Source organism: Amblyomma americanum, chromosome 4 (genome assembly GCF_052857255.1).
Source record: "Amblyomma americanum isolate KBUSLIRL-KWMA chromosome 4, ASM5285725v1, whole genome shotgun sequence".
Taxonomy (NCBI): Eukaryota; Metazoa; Arthropoda; class Arachnida; order Ixodida; family Ixodidae; genus Amblyomma; species Amblyomma americanum.
Window position 1 is genome coordinate 167,978,407 of NC_135500.1, and position 7,460 is coordinate 167,985,866.

General features: G+C 45.3%; 1 pseudogene; it reads right to left on the minus strand.

Annotated features, from left to right (window-relative positions):
• Window positions 1–1,868: 1,868 nt before the first annotated feature.
• On the minus strand, window positions 1,869–2,041 carry LOC144130687 (U2 spliceosomal RNA; annotated as a pseudogene).
• Window positions 2,042–7,460: the final 5,419 nt, after the last annotated feature.

Below are 7,460 nucleotides of genomic sequence, written 5' to 3' on the forward strand. Positions count from 1 at the left end.
CACCGCATCTGATGACGCCTGCCATTTTCAAGCACAGCTCAGAATAGGCGCGCCGAAACAAGAATAACATTGAATTTGTGTATTTCATGTACACTGCCAGCTTGGGAACTTCCTGCTTGATCGCCAGAAAAAGAAATCCAGCTCTTTTTTTTTCTGCCAATCCGTAGCGGTGCTTTGATCAACTTCCGTGTATTGATTGTGCCATTGTTCTGTAGATGCGTGAGTAGAGGCCATTTTAATCGCTCACAGCCACAAAGGACGGCACAATAGAACGAGGTCCTTACTTTGAACTATTTCCTTGAGCATGCTTCAAACAAGTGATGCGACACATCCTTGCTGAATGATATTAGGAGAACCTCAAGTTTTGGCATATATCAAATAAGTATGCTCCGCATGTAACCAATGTATATTTTATGTAGTAGGGAGGCACATTTTTAAGCTAGCATTAAGACGGTATGGTGACAGCTTTTCATAAGAAAAGAAACAAGTTCAACAAAGTTTTCATTGGCAGTATGCGTCGATGTTCAGGTGTCAAAGAGCATGACTACTGCACCTCCGAGATGACCGTCTACGACGCGCTGGCCGAGAAATGGCAAAAAAAGCCTTGTGTGTCAGACTGGGCATTTAAAATTATTTTTTTCCTTCTTTTCTGAAAAGCAGTGTCTCGAGGATTTTTGCATGACCACGAAAGAACTGGAAAACGTTGCTTCGCTGACAGCCACAAAGGACGGCACAATAGAACGAGGTCCTTGCTGTGGAATATTTTCTTGAGCATGCTTCAAGCAAAAACGATTAGACATCAAAAAGTTCAAAGGAAGTAGTAAACCAGAAAAGAATTGGTGGTAGTTTAGCTCTGGTTAAACCTTGAGTTACGCGATAGCTACAGCTTGCCGAGTGGAACTTGCTCAGTTGAATTGCGAAGTCAGTCTTTCGCCACTCCGTTTCGCTGGGCGTTCCTTCTTCATCTTCGTCCCACTTGGCACGGCGCATGCGCAGAGCTTTGGCAGCTCAGTTTTGCAGGGGCGCCGCGCCGCTGGCAGCAGCAGTGGCTCCGCACCACGTGGCTGGTCACGTGACCAACCACATGACGAACCACGTGATCAGTCACGGCGCCGCGCCGCGCGCTGCTCCGCCCCACGTGACCAACCACGTGACAGCGTGGCGGCGCAGTCAGGCTGAAGGCTCGAAATGCTACCGTAATGTAGCTATCGCTACAAAAAAAGGAAAACTAGTTGAAGAAACTATTTTAACAGTTTCTTCTGCCGTCTCTCATAGCCTGAGTCACTTTGGGACGTTAAACCCCCCTAAACCATAAACCATACCAATTTCTTCTGAGTAATGCGCTAGTGATGCGACGCATCCTTGCTGAATGATATTAGGAGAAGCTCAAGTTTTCGCATATCAAACAAGTATGCTCCATATGTAACGAATGTAAATTTTATACAGCAGTGAAGCACAATTTTAAGCTAGCATTAAGACGGTACGGTGACAGCTTTTCATGAGAAAAGAAACATGTTCAACTGTGCTTGTGGCAGTTTGTAATAAAAAGCAGGTTTCCGAACTTGACGTCGCGCTGTTTTCAAAGTTTAATTATAGCTGATAAATACTCACTTGTTTTCTTAGTTTTCATTGAAACAAACACGGCGTTACATGATATACAAATTATACGTTGGTGAGGGTTATGCACAATTCTGAATGGAGGCCTGAACTGCGACGTGCTTGCTTGCTTGCTGTTGTCAGGAAGAATGAAAAGGAAAGTGCACAGCCTGCCCACTGGCTAAAGCTGAGCCACAATTGCTGCCACGTGCTGAAAGTAGGAGAGTTGAAAAATAGGAGAGCAAAGATTGAAAGGAAAGACGCGCGCTATAATGTCTGGGGCCGATCCCGGAGGCAGTGAAATACCGGGCCAACCTGTGGCGGAGGTGAAGCAAGCTTCAAGCACTCCGCCGCATTCATTCCAAAAATAAGTTTAATATCTTAGGTCCAAATGGGACCCTTATCAGATATTAAATCAGATGCCTGGTGGAAGGCATGAAGGAATGTGAATGGGGCGTGAATACTGGACAAAGAAAATAGAGAATTGCGACAGAAACCAACCAAGGACATCAATGGGCTACGGCTGGTCCAGTACACTCTTGTGTTGATCCTGTCGGTTGGGCAGCAACTTATCATGCGCATGCGCACTGCAATCGCTACAGTGTCGTAACAAAGCAACATACAGCTATTAAAGCCAGCAATCTTCCTTTCGTCCTATCTTGCAAAACACTTCCACTGGTTTTGAGCAAGGCTCAGTTGAGCAATATTCGCACGTAAAATCACGCTTGTTTACATGCCGGTTATTTAGCAAAGTAATGAAAAGCAACCTCCGGCACAAAAAAAAAGTGAGCGTTCATTTAGAAGGACTTGGTTGTAGTCGAGTTGGTAGGACATCGTGAGGAGCAAAACCGCAAAACTGTGTTGTCGCCTGCCTCAGTCCCGTCCTGTTTTACGGTATTGCTCCTCACTATGAGCGTTGATTATTGCTTTAGCTTCAAAACGGGGCGCGCGAAAACGAGAGGAGGATTCGCCAAGATATATACTAAACTGAAGAACTAGATCGATTTTTCTGAACATTGTAGTCTGAAATGCAGTATGTAGCATGACTGCGATTTTCGTTATTTAGGTCTTCGAAAAGGCTATTCTGCTTCGTTTTTGTGAAAATTGTCAGTCGAAAAACACAGCACAATACTTTTTGTCGTCACAACAGATTTTTTTTCTAGTATTTTTTTTTACCGTAGGAAACCAGCGCAATGCTTTCTAGGTGGCGCTCCTAAGTCTGACACGGAGCGCCATCTGGTTTTAAAATAATTAACCATACGGTAGGACGGAGCGAAGAGCCTTTGAAGCTTTGGTAGTGCTATCACCGGCTTGAAAGCTTTTTTGTGTGTGCGCATCGTTTATTCGCACTTTGGTGCTCTGAAGAACCGCAGGTTTTCTAGATTTGTTTAACAGCACCACTTTACCGCCATGGTTACCTGCAAATATTACAACTAGCCATTCCGTAGTAGCATTACGGGAACTATGCAGCCGCGAATGCTCCACCATGATTCTGAAAGTAATACTTTTTTGCTTAGTTTACTTTTTTGCTCCAGGATGCTTGCGTGGGTAGGAATCTTTGCACAGCGAAAGACAAGTACGCTGTCGATGAAGCAAGCCTTAACCACGAAGAAAAATTGATCCTGAAGCCAAATTATGACATGTAAATTGCGAACATTCAGATGGATGTCAGCTCACTGCACGCTGCAAGCTTACAGAAAGAACGGACTACCCTTTTGCGGCAAGCCGCCACGGTGGCTAAGTGGTTATGGCGCTCGGCTGCTGGCCTGAAAGACGCGGGTTCGATCCCGGCCGCGGCGGTCGGATTTCCATGGAGGCGAAATTCTAGAGGCCCGTGTACTGTGTGATGTCAGTGCATGGTAAAGAACCCCAGGTGGTCGAAATTTCCGGAGCCCTTCACTACGGCGTCCCTCATAGCCTGAGTTGCTTTGGGACGTTAAACCCCCATAAACTATTATTTGCTGCACTTTTTTATCCCCATATTGACACGAGTAGCTTTATCCGACAAAAATATGCCCATTTGAGTTACATTTTGTGTGTCATAATTCATATTGCAGCCCCTGTAAGGACAAACCAGCTGAACTTATCTCTATCGATAAAATGCAGGTTCTTGGGCTTCGACACGAACTACGTTACCACTGCGAACGACTACCGTCCCGGGGGTTTAGTTCAGCATTCTGTTTGTTCTTCGAAACGGATAGCAGGAAGTGAAACCAGCAGGAAACCATTCACGTGCAAAACTCGATTTGGTTGCCCTAAATGCATGGCGTCGCGATTTTGATGACAAATACGGACAAACCGGATGTATGAGGAGCCACAGTTAAGACTCCTTGTACACTCCTCGTGTTGAGCACGCGCCCTCTATCAGAAAGATCGACTCTTGGGTGCATTTATATTCAATGCCCTTCAAAGAAATATATTCGGTGCAAACTTGATAAAAATATGTTTCTGTGCGTTGTGTCGTGCGCTGGGCTAATCTGCGGTAGGAATCGTTTCAACGGCGTGACATCTGTGAATGATTAGACTGACGTATCCTCGTTCCTCCACTCCCCCCTTCCCCCCCGCCCCATCTCCCCACTGAGCGACTGCGCCATTGCAAAAAACACTTGTACAGAGTTTCGCGGAGAAATAAAAGTTGTTTCGACATGTTCATTAGAGACGTAGTTCCGTAAAACGGCGAATTCATTGAGAAAAAGAACCTAGAGCCATGAATATAAATCAGCGAAATGCTTCATTCTTAATAGGAAAGAATAAAGTCTGCTTAATGTTCAGAAGGTTCCTATGAATGTTGAAAAAAATATTGGATGAAAGTTCTGGGCTTATGTTAGTACCAAGTACCAAACTGAAGCAACTGGAAGACTAAAAGCGGGTTTGGTGTTTCTGAAATGTTACATATCTTATTCTTTGTAAATAGCTAGCAATTCAAAGATGCGGTGAATTTGTTTGCAGTAAGAAAAAAAGTATGTCTATCAAGAACTCCTCAGTAGTAACTAAAAGATCCGCGGTGGGGTATCGGAAGGAAAAATTTAACGTAAGTCTCTGCCGGGTGATGCATTACGTCTCTACTAGAACTGCCGAATAAAACTTGCTGCGTGTTTAGATATCCACCGTTGGCTGACACGGTTTGCCATTTGAACGGTAGCCGTCTCCATTCTCGAGTGCTGCGTACGTTAGTCTTGTTCTTAACTGCGACTTCTGCCCACACCATCTCGCTACTGCGCACGCGCACACGAGCTATAGACGATGGTGGGGCGCAACATACGCGAACGCGTTCTATCCTGTTTTTTTCGCAAATAGGAACAGTGAACTCACAAAACGTGACTTTATGTACGGGATGACACACGAGGCCGCAGTAATTAGAGCTACGTAATGCAGCCTGCAAATAAGTCCTGAATGAATTTACTGCACTCATTTTGCCACCTGACTCCAACTCTGCCGCCGTGATAACGGCGGTGATAACTTGGCCGCAACTGGTACAGGACAGATTAATGGGAAGAACATGGGAGAGGTCTTTGTCGTGCAGTGCGCGAAGTTAGGCTGATGATGGCGATGGTCGATGGTGGGTTGCATGAGTAATCGAGACATCATAAAACGTACGGCACCTTTTAAAAGTATACAGCCCAAGAGGTTTGCTTTTAAGCTGTTTAGCGGGGCTCCCTAGCACATCTAGGAGTTCAAAGCTTGGGAGTATTGAGGACGCGAAGCCATTCCTCTTTCGAGAAGTAACTGTAATTGAGGATGCATAATGAGGCATACACCAGGCGCCTCACAAGAAAAACCCTTGGACCGTATACCGTATTTGACGGGGGGGTGTACATTTTTACAGCGACAGCTGCTATGTCCACATTTTTCTGTTGCGGGCCGTCGTCTTTCCCGACGCCGTCACAGGAAGGAGTGCGAGGATGAAATGGGAGAGGGATAGCAACTACAGTGGCAGTGCGCAAAGTGGATTGGTTCTCCCTCTCGCACTTACCTCTGCGCCTGTTACGCAAGTCACCCGCTTTATTAGAACGGATGCGCCACTGGGCCTGACACTACCTGACTCATTGTGTCATGCGGGGGGATGGCCTGGCATGACGCGCGTCTACCGTACACCCTTACCCTAAAACCTTGCCCTGTATCCCTGCTGTCAAAAACTAAACACTTCGAGAGGAATCAGCACTTGGCCCGACGTCAGCTATTGTTGAAATTGAAATTACCACAGAGATAAACGCCCGGTGAATTTTTTAATTTCTTTCATTTACTGTTGGGATAATTCTAGAAACGCGTTGCACAGTTAAAAGTCGAATAAGTGAGAAGTTTGCTGATGGTATAGGTTTTATTTAGTTTAAAGGAAGAGCATCAAATCCCTAGGATCTCTTTTTGAATTATCGAGACTGTGAGCTTGGCAGAGACAAACAGGAGCTGATGTAATTTTATAATATTGTTCAACCACGGAGCAGTTGGCCAGCTAGAGGTAAATGCAGACGAACACCTTCCAAAATGCTTTTATTCTGACTAAAATCTAACCAACCAAATAACGAGCCACATGCCATCGGTGCGGAGACAAACCAACAGTATACGACAAATCAAGGGGCTGTCAGAAAATCTTAGCAGTCCCGCGGATAGAGAGAACCACAGCGCGGCAGTGGGAGGCCGCGTTTCACGGCGAAGACCAAGACGACCAAGTCTGGTCGGTCGACCGGGCATGCGCTGCTGCCGTGGCCGCTGGAGCCCTGTATTTACGAACCCGCCCATTGGGCTCGACATTGAATTCTCTCAAGAGCTAACCAAGTTTTCAGTTACTCACTCACTCCCGGCGAAACACATTGTTTAGTGCGGGTAGAACCTCGACGGGTCTGCAGCTTATAAAATTGGGGTCTATCGTTACAAGTGAACGAGTATTTGATATACTTGAGTGTGTGGTCTTCCACAAAAACCTAATCATACATGCATTTTGTAACAGATGTTATTGGCTAACTTTGCTCCTAACTGACAACGCATACCATAACAGTAATGGCACTCACTACACCCACGCAAAAATATCGTTACAGATACGCTCGAATGTTACTGTTCAACACATAACCAAATTCTTTCACGCTGCCGTTATTGATAACATGACAGTTAAGGATAAATAGGAATTGAAGCGAAGGTACTGTCCTGTTATAAAATAAGTAGTCTAGTTATAACGGCGAATAAATATTTTAGTCTGCGGTACTTCCAAAGTGTTTCCAAGATTATGCCTGTACACACCTGTACGTATGCACGTCTGCATATGAACAGCCGCAGGGCAGTACAAATATATGCCTATGAGACGCATCGGTTAGAATTATGTGCAGGGCTTCCGCAAATAACCTATAAACACCCAATAGGCCGATCTGTCACCCTTCTGCTCAGAAAAAATTGTTTAAAAATATTACACATTGCACTTAATGGAGAGCCTGTTTTGACGCTAACAGCGCAACTTTTGTTTCAGAGAACGCCTGTTTTCTTCAGGCCAAGCTGAAGTCGGCGTCGCAACACTGAGTATAGAATACTTGTCTTCCTTTCAAAACACATGGTGTATCCCGGTTTCACGAGGCCTAGTGCCTGCATAATTTTGGGTAAAATACTCCCTTTACCGAAGCTGAAGGCTCGCTATATATCCCAGTCGAGAGAAGGAGGTCCAGTGCCACACATCGTCGTCACATAATTTGCGGATGTATCACTACTGCAGGACTAGTGGATGGTCACGTGAAACAGAAATTTTCGGCTAGTAAGTCTCTTGATGTCATCATCGTCATCATAATCATCATCATCATCAGCATCACCATCATCAGCCTTACTACACCCACTGCAGGGCAAAGACCTTTCCCATGTCTTTCCAATTAACCCTGTCCTTTGCC